Below are 14325 nucleotides of genomic sequence, written 5' to 3' on the forward strand. Positions count from 1 at the left end.
AAAAGAAAGCATATATATGTATATATAAAGATATCTGGGATAAGTGGATCGCTGATGTATATTGGTTTATTGAAAGCAATATTTAACGCTTAAATTTCTTTTTTTCTTGCTTCTAGCTTTCTATGTGGTGTAGCTCTTTAATCTCTTTATGCATAATTTCTTTACATTTATTACATTCATCCCATCTTTATGTTCAGTAGAGTGATTAAATTAATAAATGTACAGCATTCAAAACAATTTCTTTTTTTTTTTTTTTTTTTTGTTTTTCTCCAGTACTGGGAACCGAACTCACGACCTTGCGCATGCCAGGAAGGCGCTTTTGCTGCTGAGCTAAATCCCCAACCCTCAAAACAATTTCTAACAGTATAAGTGCTACATTTCTTTCTTTAAACAGATCTTGAAAGTACCTTGCGATTTGTTAATATTTAAATTTCCAAAACAAATTTCTGGAGTGTATTAAGAATCAAAGGCACACTTTATTACCTCTTTTTGGTGTATTTTTCTTAAATATAACAAGGAATCACCTGGCAGTAACACTGCTTGCCTTTCGCTAAGCCCTGGCTGCCTTTTTTCCAGGATGTCCATCTGCTTGGCCAACTGCAAAGGGGAAAGTAGCCATGTATCCTGTAGGCTTTGTTTCTGCTCTTCCGCTGTGAGCTTTCTGTCTGCACTCATGTTTTGTTTTTTTCTGGGCCTTCTGTCACTGGAACATTTCTTGCACAGGGAGACTTGTAGAGCATAACACTGCCTGCATATAAATAAATCAGTTTGATTCTGGAGTTTACCATGAGGATGTGACTTGTCAACTCATACATAGGACATCTTTCAGCATTAATACTCTCTTTTCCACCTGCCCGACATCCTTGCCTATCTTTTAATTTTAATTTATCTTCAACTCAAGAAAGAAAAATAGTGCTGCTCTTTTGGCCCCCCAACGCTCATAAACTGCACAAAATAGTAAATCAATTATAAGACAACATGGTGTTGAATGACTGCATCCATATTCATATTTTTTTCTACATAGCTATCTAAAGAGAAGGCTAGATAAACAGATACATTTCATATGCACTGTAAGCTGGTGGATGCATGGAATAGGATGACCTTTATCTTAATAAATACAGTGTTCACCAGGGTGAATTCTGTCAAGATGCTTGCAGAGTTTAACAAAAGTCCTTATTTTAGAGCTCAGACTAAATTGCTTGTTCCCATTAAGAAAGACCTCTGTGGCCTTTCCACATTTCCTTGCACAAAACTAAAAGCAGACTATACCTGGTTGGCAGCACTTGGTAAAAGTGATTGTAGTGACATTTTAGATCTGTCAAGTCTTTCTGTAAGTACTGCGCCGCAGGTAGCCTAATGAGAAGCACTGCATAGTAACACAAGAGAAAAACCGGTTAGAGCTCTCGGTACAGTCCTTTGAAGGGGGCTCTAATGCTGAAGTTTATCATTTCCTGCTGGGCAGTGGAATCTTTTGGTAGACACTGAATTGCAGCAAAATGTCCTGAGAGCAATTCCCTTTCAGTTGTAACCACACAAAGATTTAGATGTGCTGGGCTTTTGTTGGTGATGGATGAAGGCTTGGCATCTAAGTAGCTGGAAATCACATCCGGGGAGATGTTTTCTCAGAATTCAAAGACTTACTTATAGAACACGTACTCCTATGCATGCAAAGTGTAAAGTTGCAGTGAGTAGACTTCGGCTCTATTTCTGAATTCTTTAGCCTTGTAACACTAAAGCCTTCTATTTTCAGTCACGATGATAAGTTAAAACTTTTGAAAACAGTGATGATGTTTGGACATTTCCCTTGGAGAGATGATTGAAACAAGATTTATGTTCAGAATAATTGAATATACAAAACATCAGATTTGGGGGACTATGGGAAATTAAAAAAGAGGTATCTCAGTTCAATCAATATTAAGAATCAACTTTATACAGTAGAATATTCCAAACATCACCTTAAGAGCAGTGATTGAGGCAAGATTGCTTTTCCAAAATAGCTTAACCTGTAGAAAGGAAGTAGTGCATGACGTGAAGTGGTTATAACACAAGGCAGAATAAAGTAAGGGTACAAATTCTGATTGTATATTAATCTGCTTATTCATTATAAGTTATTTGTCCTTCCCTTCATTCATAGTCCTTTACTTTTCAAAAACTTGAAGAAGCTTATTTTACCGAGTATATATACGCATATGTCATTAAATGTTACATTTGTCCATCGGATGTGAGGATTCAAATATCCATTCTATCTTTGTGGGAAGAGGTTTTTTGGGTACTTACTTCTAAATGGAAGTATCCATATAATTACTTAAAATGCTATACTGGATATTATTATTTGGGCAAACAGTATCGTCTATGATGTTTTAAAGCAATTTCGGGATCAATGTTTCATCATTTTTTGCTTTTTACCTTTAAAAATGTTAATTTATCTCCTTAAACTGCAGTGAGTCTCTGTGAGCTACAGGAAGGGACGGTATGGAGTAGTCCCCTCCTTAGCTGCAGAGGGTCCATCCCAAGACTCCCTCAGCGGCTCCCTGAAGCAGCACGTAGTTTACAACGCGCTCAATACATGTGCTGTGTTTTTTCTAAGGTCTTTCAGCATGGCCACAAAGTACCAGAATTAATTAATTAATCCTTACATATTTTATACTCGAGGGCTGTCTTTGTGTCACTACTCTAGTACTTTAGGCCTATACTCAAATAAATTAAGGATCAACTTGAACACAAGCACCTTTGTGCCAGGACAGTTGATCTGATAACTGCGATGCCCAGGAAGGGAACAACAAGAACGTCTCATGTCCTATGCAGACACACTGGACAAAGCAGTGGTCCACTTCCTGGATGGGAAGGAGTGGGATGGTCTGAGATTTCCTCCTGCTACTCAGCATGGTGCTCAGTTTAAAGCTTACAGGTAATTTCTGGAATTTTCCATTTAATGATTTAAGGCAGTGGTTGATTGCTGGTAACTGAAAGTGCCGAAAGTGCAACCATGGATACAAGGGTTGCCCTATATGTACTTGTATAGTTAATTGGGGAGATATAGGGATTATATATATATGTGTGTGTGTGTGTATATATATATATATATATATATATATATATATATATTCATGTATGTATATATATATGTTTTCCATGAGAGAAAATATACAGGTCATACCTGCAACTGAAAATTAAGATGTAGATGTAATTTTTATTTAAATATGAGGAAAATAAAGTATTTTTCACTTGAGGATTATAAATAATAAAAGGTAAGGTTAGAAAATGAACTAAAGTTTCATTATAAGCTACATGGTACTGTTTGAATATCAAAATAAGGTTCATATAGTGTTGCAAAGAGATACGTTCACAGCCTCCTTGAGTATATATTCTTCCTTTCCATCTGTATTACTTATAATTCTAGATTTGCGTTTTGATGCACCAGGATTTTGGTGGAATAAGCCTTCTCATTAGGAGAAATTGTAGTACAGCGGTGAGAAGTGTATGAGGAAGGAGGTGGGCAAAGCCCTGGAAGAGACCTGCAGAACAGGCTCACTCAGCCTGGCCTGGTTATGCATCCGCGATCTCAGCACCCTGGGGGGCCGAGGCCGGAGGACTGACAGTTTGAGTCCTAGCTGAGCAATTTAGCAAGACTCTGCCTCAGAACATAGGAAAGGATTAAGGATGTAGCTTGGTGTGAAGGCCTTGCGTTCCATCCCAAGCACGGCAAAAATAAACACGTAACAAACACGGAATACCTAAGCACACTAGTACCTTTACTTTCAAATTCGTGGTGTAAGCATCAGAGCACTCCAGTTAATTAATAAGGAAGAGGTCATAAGACTTTAGAATGAGAACCTGGACAATCATAATTCTTATTTTCCTGAAAGCTCATCCTGAAAAGGCAGTCTTAGCAACTTAGAGTAGCAGCTGTGGCAATTGCAGGTGATTGACGAGTATTCTACATCAGATAAAAAGTAGGAAATCTGTTACTTTCCTAGTTGTTTTTTTTTTTGTTTGTTTTTCTCCGGTAACGGGAACCGACCTCATGACCTTGCGCTTGCCAGGCAGGAGCTTTGCCGCTGAGCTAAATCCCCAGCCCCTTTCCTAATTGTTATGGCTACCTCTTTGCATCTTAAGCTTTTGGCTGGCAGTGACATCAACCTGATAATCCTTCCCTCACAGAGTTGGTGGTGTATGCAAGTGAGAAAATGGGTTGAACACACCTGTGAGTGAAAAAGAAAACTGTAGAGTGTGTTGTGTGCTTTATTTTGAATGACCCTGATTTTGTGAAGCAATTAGCTGTATAAAATTAATTTTTTGTCACGTTTGCCCAGTTTTCTTGTGTGCCAGGAAAGCAGATGTCAGTGGTCAATGCTCTGCCGCAGCAGGGAGGTGGAATGCTTTCTGCACGTGTAAGTGTGGTGATTATCCAACTTTACCTCACTTTTATCGCAGTAATTTGGACAAAATACTACTTATTATGGATATGTCATAGTATAAGAAAATGTAATAAAATTAAATTAAAAGTATACTCACACAAGCATATATATGTATATATATATGCATTTAGAACTGCATCCAGCAACATAGCAAACAATTTACATTCCAGTAAGTGGAATTAAGTTACTTATAAATATCCTGTCAAAATTATTTGAGTTTACATTTCAAGCATATAGCGGCTAGCAAATGAAAATAAAAAGGAATGAAGAAAATTGAAGAAGATTGATGCCTTTGGATTTTCTCCTTGGCTTTTTTCCATTTTGATATCATCCTTTTCTGAAATCAACTTACAAAAACTGTGACTGGAACACAGTGTATGCTTTAAACTGTTTTTACTTCTTGTGTATTATCATAATACTGTAACTAAACACAGCCTTATGAAATTTCCTAAACCCTTCCAATGAAATTCCACTTGCCTAGAATTTCTTTACCTTTGTCTTTCTGAGTGTTAGTACTGTTAACCACTTTGTCTATGATGGCTCCTTCGTCTTGGGTGTTTCAGTGTGCCCCAACCTGCCTCTCCTGGCTGGGAAGGGACCGTGAAGTGAGGACAGGACTGATGGTCACATCAAAGCCAAAGCTCGTTCCTGAACATCTCTTTTACCAGCAAGATGATGCCAGTTCCCGCAGACTTTAGTGAGATTACAGAAATTCATTAACTGCTTGAAAAATATTTTTAAAATATATTATTAATTAGAGAAACTTGCTTGAATGTTCTTGCTTGAATGAATGTATCTTTCCAAAATTTAAGGGCCAGGGTAGAGAGAGATTGGAGAAGAGCTTAGCCATGACATCTCTGCTCATCTGAATCGGATTCTTGCACTTAAAAAAGACAGAGAACTAGAAAGACCCACTTTATCCTTCCTCTGTAGGAGACAGCACGGAGGAGCTGTCCTCAGTGAAGCGCATTCCTCACCAAGCGCAGAGCCTGCTCACGGAGCGTTTGGACTGCTTGGCTTCCAGACGTACAATACATCAGTTTATATTGCTCCTAAATTACCCAGGGTAAGGAATTTTATTACATCAGTAAGAATGTGTGAAGAGAAAAATAATGCTGTAAGAATTAGAATTTGCGATGTTTAAAGTGAGTCTCTGGGTTAAATTTTTCATGAACATTGCTGCTCACATCTATAAAGATTACTTATGTGTAGCTAGAGAGTCAAGCTCTTACCAAGCACCCCTTTACTGGTTTCTGAACAAGGCAGTCTGCATGTTGAGTGGAGGAAGAGCTTGTTTTGGTCCATACTCTTTGCTTTCCTAAAAGTAGAGAATAGATTTTATAATTTCTTCACCTACTCATAAACTTTACTTTTGTTTCCCAGAATTTTAGAAAAATATCTTATGGTAGAAGTGCTGAATGTTTATTGTACTTTGAAAGACAATTTTGTTCTTGATATTTCTGTCAAAATATTTTGTGCAGGAAGAAAGGTTAAGAAAATTGACAAAAGTTATAATTCGACTGAAGGATGAAGAATATAATATTATTAAATAATTAATATCACAAGCATTCCAAGAGCTTATGAGTCTGGGAATCGAAAATAAACATAAAGGGGCTGGGGATATAGCTCAGTGGCATAGTGCTTGCCTCGCAAGCGTGAGGTCCTGAGTTTGATCCCCAGTACCAAAAAAATAAATAAGTAAAATAAAATAGAATAAACATAAAATCTTTTCAGATTATACAGGTAAATGAAGTCAACACTGTAAATTCAAATGAACTTATGAGTAAAAACAAACGTAATGCTATTAAAGAAGTAATAGTATTTTGGTGTCCAGAATTATCTATACTGTAAACAGACATGAAAATCATGGATTACACAAAAAAATATAGTTAATGCCTATCTGTTTCATTACTATTTTCTCAAATTCATTGTGGTGAAAATCTAAAAACTGAAAACCAGAAGAATAACTTCTCATACTTTAGAAGAAAGACAGTCATGGCAATTCACTTGACTCTAAGCATTGGAGTTGGGTTCTTTTGCTGAGCAGACACAATAGACAATGATATTCTGTAGGTAGATGAACTGTTTCTGTCTAGAGTCTACTTACTCAAAAAAAATAACATAATTTTCAAAATTCTGATTAAGAAAACGTAAACTTTTTTGTTATGTTTTCATGTCAACTTAAATGACAATAGAGAAAATGAATTATTATTAACCATAAAGTAAAATTAAATAACAATTTATGGGACTTTAATGTAGATTTCTATCATAATTTTTAAAAATATGAACAGAAAGTCATTTTATGGTAATACTGATACTTTCCTTGTGGTGCTCCAGGTGGAATCAGGGCTGCTCCGTGGTTCGCTTGTTGAGGTACACCCTCAGTTTTTGTTGATCTTGTTGAGATAGGGTCATGTGAAGTGATGCAAACTGTCCTTGAACTTGTGATGTCCCTGCTTCAGCCTCTCGAGTAGCTGGGAATTATAGGCATATGTCACCATGCCTCCCTAAGACTATATTTTTGAGATTGTTCCATTTATAGTTGGTCTCATTGTTTATCATGGTAAAAATATAACATACTGTACCTTTCATGAAGGGTATCATATAGTCAGATTATACATATTCTGGTCAAGAGTCTGTTGTATTTATTTCTTTATCACAAAAATCAGAAAATTTTTCTTCGACAAAGTATATGCAAGAAAGTCGTATATAACATAGGGAAAAAAAGCTAACTGTGAGGCATAAATATACATGGCTTTGGATATTTTTTTATCACACAAAAAGTCACTAAAGTTCTATAACTTGCACTATTTTACTAAAGTATAACTTCACATTGTCAAATAGAAATCTATGAGACTGCAGAGAGTGGGAATAGCATTCTCTGCATCAAAAGAAGGAGTGCTCATCTCACATTCCTTTTGGGTGCCAAACCCACGGCACCAGTCACACGCCAGGAAGGCAGGGAAGGCTTGTTATTTCCGTGTTTGAGTCTTTCTGGGGAAAGCAGGGACGTCACAGCAGGCTGACAAAGGAGAGAGGCTTACGGTTTGTATTTCCCTGGAGTTGGAGCTCTGGTGAAGGCTGAAGGGTACACGTTTTGAATCTCCCCAGGTGAAAACACAGACCTCAAGGATTTCTTACCAGCTCGTCCAGACAGGGCAGCAAGAGGGATGAGGCGAGACTTAACCTATCCATTGTCAAAGACGCCAAGATAGGGTCAAACCCTGTACTAGACGGGATATTTAATTTCTTACACAAAGTTTGACAGTTGCCTGAAAATATTTCATCAGCTTTTTGGAGCGTGATTATCAGAGTTTATTGCACAACACACTCCTTTTCCCACTTTTTTCTTTCCCTACCACTTTTTCTCTTCCCCTTTTTCCTTTCTCTTCTCCCAACCTGTCCAGTTTTTCCATCAATTGATACCTACCATTTTTTCTGTTCTTATGAATCATATAGGGTGACATTGGAAATACATATTTCAAGTTAAAAATTACCAAAGTAATTATTTACAATTGCTTTAACTACTTAAAGAATTTTAAATGCCATTGGAGCATACAGCCTGGGTATGGGAAGGTGTCTCTGAGTAAATGACCTGCTGATTACAGTCTGTGGATTAGACTAGTGAAGGAAATATGGTTAACAACAGCAGAATCATAAATTTTTAATTAGAATTTAATTATTATTTAATTTTACCAATATCACTGGTTTCTTAATGAGTTTTGTTATAACCTTAGTATATAATTTCCACCAATTCATTCACTTTTATTGGGGAAATAAGGGAAACCATTATTACTGCTATCTAAAATTAAAATGAAGAGAGAGAGAAAGACAAAAGGAGACAAGGAATACTGAAAATTTTCTTTAAATTTTATAGCACTGCATTTGCTGTTTCTGGCATAATTCTTGTTGTTTTAATAAATGATGATAGAGTAAGAGAGTGGATAAATAAAGGTAAAGAAATGAAAAGAAAAATTATACATAAGAATAGATTTGCTTATTTATTTCTTTATTCGTTTATTCATTGATCATCTTTTCTGTTGCTGGGACAAAATATTTGATACCTGCAAATTAAAGGAGAGGGTTAATTTGGTTCACGGTTTCACAGTACTCAGAACACAGCTGGTCGCAGGGCAGCAGTGTGTGGTGGAGCAAAGCGGCTGAACTCGTGATGGGCAGAAACAGTGCAGAGGAAGATGCCCAGAGACCAGAGGGCAGATATAGTCCCGAATCAGGTGGACCAGACGCACGGACACTCAGAACTGGTCTTTACTAATTTCCTAGGTGTCTCTCCAGCCAATCAGGATGACTGTCAAAATTATTCACTAAATCATTTGCGTGTGTTAGTGGTGCAAACCTGTAATCTCAGCCTTCTCAAAGGCTGAACTAAGAGGATTACAGGTTTGAGCCCACACTTGCAATTTAGGCACTTTGGAACACTTGGTCTAAAAATAAGAAAAAAAAAAAAAAAAAGACGACGAGGGACGTAGCTCAATGTCAACGTATGTTTCTCAGTATTAAGGTCCTGCATTCAATCTCAAGTGCTGAAAAAAACAAAACAAAACAAAACAAAAAGATTAACTTTTATATAATTATGGATTTTAAGGGACTCACTGAACACCGACTTCTAAAAATTTAAATACGGATGTACTGTCCACCCCTGAAGCGCTGAGTGTGCGCGTCAGAAGGGGCGAGGCCAGCGGAGTGAGCGACCGTGACGTCACAGCGCAGTGCTGCAGCGGGTCGACTTCGCTGAAAAAGCTGACGCAGTTACTGTCATAATTGTGTTCTCGCTCCACCTTTAAAGTAGTCTGGCCTTTGCGCACAGCTATGTTAATAGGAGCCTAAAACAGTTTTATTTATGCCGTTTTTACTTTTTTTTTTTTTTTAGATATTTGATGCTAGCTTTCATTTTTATCATTTTTGAAAGGTAGGGAGCTGTTTTCTTTTCCAATATTATTTGATTCTCTTTTTCCTTCTAAGACACTAACTATAACTGTGACAAAACATTCCTGTACAATAACATTCTATCCTTTATCTCTCTGTGATGTGCTTAGATTTTCCCTACTGATTTAGTATATAATTAACAAATATAGATGCTTGATGTATTCAGTCCTGTATTAAAATCATCAATTGAGTTCTTAATGTTAGGTATTTTATAAGTTCTAAAATAGTCATCTTCTCTTTATTTGTAAATATTTATTAATAATAATAATAGTTAAAGCTTTGACTCCAGTATTTGAAGTGTCCTTGTCTGTTTCTCCTGCTTGACTTCTGTCTCGTGTCTGACTGCCTTCTGACATTTCTAAACACTAGACGTGTCACACTAACAATTATAGAATATTTAGAAAACTGTCTTCCTTCAAAAAAGATATCTTTTTTTCTATGGAGTAATCGATGTGAGAATTCATAATCTATTCATAGACTGATCTGAGTTGTGGCAAGAGTTTGAATTTGCTAACTCTCTGTCCTCTTCTGGCTTGTCTTCCCTCTGAACATCCACAAAGAACAGAAAGAAAGATAAAAACAAAGCTTTTGTAAACAAAGAGGGGAAGACGAATTGAAGGGAGGGGAGAGGAATGGGAGAAAGGAAGCGAGATATGTCACGCAGAGGTACAAACGCCCCGTGGTGAGTGTTGTTGTTATGTACACCTAAGATGCACCACTAAAATGAGAAGTTAACAGAGCAAAAACCCACGAGCTTCAGCTGAAGGGTTGATGTGGGCAGTGGCGCCTGTGTTCCTGGTAGTTTCTCAAGCACAATCTTCATTTCCTAAAACCGGAGAAACATCCAGAAACTCCACTCCGTTGCTCAAATCCTTTCTGCCTCCAGACCCACGCAGAAGTGAGTTTAGCAAAAAGAAGATCTGAGCATCGGCTTTAGCCGTTCACTTCTTTCAGAACTTCGTTCTTCAGTTTTTAGTTTTCCATTGTTAGACTCAAGATCCCGCCGTCTCTGGTAGTTACTCTGCCTGGAAGCAGTGCTCTCCTGAGAAAACTCAGAATTCAGCTTCTGACTTGGATTCAGAAAGAACAAACATCCCCAGTGGTCAGCGATGCGTCTCCTTCCTCCCTGTACGGCTACATTTCTCCCCTAGCCAAAATGCACGCCTGTTTTTCTTGCAAGGTCTAATTGGTTCAGAATCTCCCTAAAAGCTTCACAGACATTACATTTATTGCTTTAAAATTCTTTTCTTTCTTTCTTTCTTTTTTTTTTGCTATTGTTTCTGCTGTTTTCTCAAAATGTTGTTCTGCTGCAAGGTACTCAATCAGAGATAATCATCTGATTCAGGAGGAAGTGTTTTCCTGTTACACAGAAAGGATTACATATTTTATCCACAGGGCTTGATGAACTGAATAGCTATAGGGGAAAATATATATTGACACTTAAATTCTAACATTCCCCTAAATCAGTTGCAGCTGGATTGTAAGCATAGATATAAAAGGAGGAGATCCATTCAGAAGAAAGTAGGTGAATATCTTGATGACTTTAACATAGTCACATTTTTACTTCAAAGGATGCAAAATATATTACTGTACAGTGTAGGAGAACACAGGAGCGTCTCACAAAATGGGTGAAAACCTAGGCATAAAACTGCATATGTTCTACGATTTCATTCATTCCAAGTTTAAAGCAAAAAATGATTTATGACATCAGAGGTCTGGCTCATGTTTATTTCTGTCCTACGGCAGTCGGTGAGTATGAGAGGACAGTGAGGAATAAAGGATAATGATGTGTTTCATCACTTTGATGACATTTACATGTGCAAAACTAGATTTATCAAACTGTATTTTATGATGTCTGTATATGTTTTACAGTGAAATAAAAATAGAAAATATTTATTTTTTTAAAGATAAATTTCTATTATAGTCAAGAAAAAAGAGGAAAAATATTGATATTTGTTTAAGATTTAGCCAGTTCAAATTCAGGACTACAAGCGATGCACTTATGTTCACATGTGTGTGTGTAAGCATACGTATATTGCTAATAGAAAAATACTTTTAAATATCATTTTATATGAACAGAAAAATTCTATTCTATTAGATATTTATTGTCTCAGAATCATATTAATTTCTGAAGACCTCTTTCAGATTAAATGTACACAAAGGTCAAGTAATCAATATAGTCTTTACTGAAGTTTATGGTTCAATGGGCACAGGGCCTTGTGACCACATTCCTAGTGTGAACCTCCTGTTCTCAGAATGCTTCCACGGAATTGACATTCTCAGGAAATCTGGATGGCCATGGAATGATAGCTATTATGCTAGAAGAGGTCAAAGTAAGCTATTAAAATAGAATGGGCATTTCAAGTAGTAAAGAGAGAGTCATGCTGTATTCTGGGCCAATTGAAGAAATTAGTACAATTATTAAAATTTAGAAAGATGCAGCATCTGAGATTCCACCTTTATTCAACTTGCGTATCTGCCTAGTGTAGATGATAGTGATGTATTAGAAAGTTAACCAGTGATAACCTCAGTTGCAGCTGATTCACAGTTGCATTTAATTTGTGGAATAAATCAACACATTCCACATCACTTTTAGCACCTTGAATGCATCTGTTAATCTGGCAAACACATTTTTTCCTATACATATTTCAGAGATCATTAGACTTGTACATTTAGCTGGAAGGACTGGCAAAAAGTTTTCAATGTCCTTAACTCAAGTATATATCAAGTCTCCAGCTCTATGTCAGAGTCAAATAATACGGACTTGGTAGAATTTCCATATTATACGATGTCATTCTTGTCTGTTGTACTGATAATATCAAACTGATTAGAGATGGTGGGCAGAAAGGGGCAACTACTTACAGCAAAATCATCAAGAATGTATAATAAATGAGAAGTAATTCCTTAAGACATGCAACCCTACTATTTGGTGAAAAGTAGTAGGAATATAGTGGTATGGAGCCCATTTTTAAAAAATAATCCTGATGACATAAAGGAAAATTATGTGCTTATACTACTTCCTAACTTAAGAAATAAAGACAAGGTTCATTGAATCTTTTTTGATTTTGGACATTATATAATATATATGATTCCATGTATATAAATATATATGCAGCTATTCTTATTTATTTCAGTTACCCAGAAGTCGCCAGCTTAGAGAAGGCTCACAAGGCTCAGTGGTACCCTATGGTTGCAGATCTCGCTTTGCCTGTGAGGTTACATGACATATGTTGCCGTTCAGATCTACAGTGCCACCCAGAAAGTGACTGGATAAAGCGAGACCTGACCTCACCAGTGGGTTAATTCACTGTTCTGTTCATGGCTGAAAGTACCGCTACAACATGAGGCCTGGTCAGAAGCGTGGGATGACGCGGGCAAGACCTGCAGAGGTCTGTCTCCGTCCTCGGCTTCTCCCTTTCCTCGCTGCTTCCTGGCTTCCGCTGCAGCGCAGCTGTCCTGCTTCTATGCCGGTGCACAGCACCCTTTCTGGTGTGCAGCCAACTGACAGTGGGCTGAAGCTATAGACCTACAGAAATCTTCCTCCAGGTGTGAGTGTTGAGAGGATTTCTTTTTTGGTGCCAGAGCTGAAGACTTACCAAGACAGTGTGTAAAAACTAGTGGCACCTAAAATGTAATAAGAGTTAAATGCACTGCGTACAGTCTTTAACAGAACTTGATAGAGCAGACAAAGTCTTAAAACTGAGGATTTTTAGGCCAAGCTATGATAGCTATCACCTACATAAAGACAAATATCATTTTAAGAAGGAGCTTTTATTTTGATACTCAACATTAGTAGAAATATTAATAGTTGCAAATGGGACACTAGAAAAAATCAACAAATTCCTAGACAATTACATCTTGTGGTAGAACATCTGGAATCATGAAGGTTATTCTCTAATAGCGAAGCACTAATAGAGAGGAATTAATGCTTAAAACATGTTATGCAGGATAACTGCAATGGGCCCTCCACCAGAGAGTCAACAGGGTTCGTTATTTCCAAAACAGTGATCTAAACCAGCTGTGACTATACAGCAGCCATTCGTTGCATTTCGCTACTGAGTCCTGAAAATGTGACTCTTTTGAACACATGCTCTGTAAGAGTAACATGTAGATCTGATTTTAGAAGGAAAGAATATATAAGATAAAATACACGAAGAAAAGATTTTGGTATTATATGTCCAAATGATAATATTCTGGACATAGTGAGTTAAGCAAAATATGTTATTAAAAGAACCTCACTGGTTTCTTTATGTGTTAAAAAATACGGCTATTTAGAAAAACTAAAATTATCTGTGTGCCGTGTTTTATATTCCAAAGAGGCCAGACTGATCACAACTATCTTGCCTCTCAGATTTTAGAGGGAGATAGATGTGAATTTCGTCATAGTCGCAGTTCCTCACTAAATGGAGAAAAAGCATTTTAATACAGGTGAACAAACTTATCTATACAGAGAAAATTCAGATGCAAGAAAGTGGTGAAAGTAACAACTAGTGATAGGATGAGACAGAGAGACGGAGGGAATGCAAGCATGTATATCCGAAGGTGAAGAGAAACAGAGGCCTGGGGGTGGTGCTGATGTTTTAACATTTATTTAAGTTACGTTTTGAAGCCAAGTTCCCCTTCCTTACTTTGTGATTGTGGTTCTCATCTGTTGAAACTTGTTGTTATGCTCATATTTAATACAAGCTTGGCATAAGGGTTTATCACAAATGAATGTGTCATGCATGTGTTTTTTCTCACTTATCTTTTCAGTTCTTTTGTACCTGATTAAAACAGTATATTTGATTCAATATGTCTGAATGGAAAGGTATGAATTATTCTTACTCTTAAAGTATCAATTATTACCAAAAATAATGATGGCAACTATTTGCTATTTCTTATTATTTTCAAACAGGGTGTTTTTTCCTCAAACCAAAATTGTCTTTTTAAATTGTAAAATATTTGTATACTTGTTTTTAGT

At 36.8% G+C, this 14325-nt stretch overlaps 1 long non-coding RNA gene across 1 annotated transcript; it reads right to left on the bottom strand.

Moving 5' to 3' along the window:
* Window positions 1-468: 468 nt before the first annotated feature.
* Window positions 469-5738, bottom strand: LOC106147867. Its single transcript, XR_001232871.1, has 3 exons — window positions 5651-5738; window positions 1270-1366; window positions 469-748 (listed from the first exon to the last, which is right to left on the bottom strand). It is a non-coding gene; the product is annotated as an uncharacterized LOC106147867 (long non-coding RNA).
* Between the last annotated feature and the right edge of the window lie 8587 nt (window positions 5739-14325).

The sequence above is a fragment of the Chinchilla lanigera genome, unplaced genomic scaffold (assembly GCF_000276665.1).
Source record: "Chinchilla lanigera isolate Chin_1 unplaced genomic scaffold, ChiLan1.0 scaffold00011, whole genome shotgun sequence".
Lineage (NCBI taxonomy): Eukaryota > Metazoa > Chordata > Mammalia > Rodentia > Chinchillidae > Chinchilla > Chinchilla lanigera.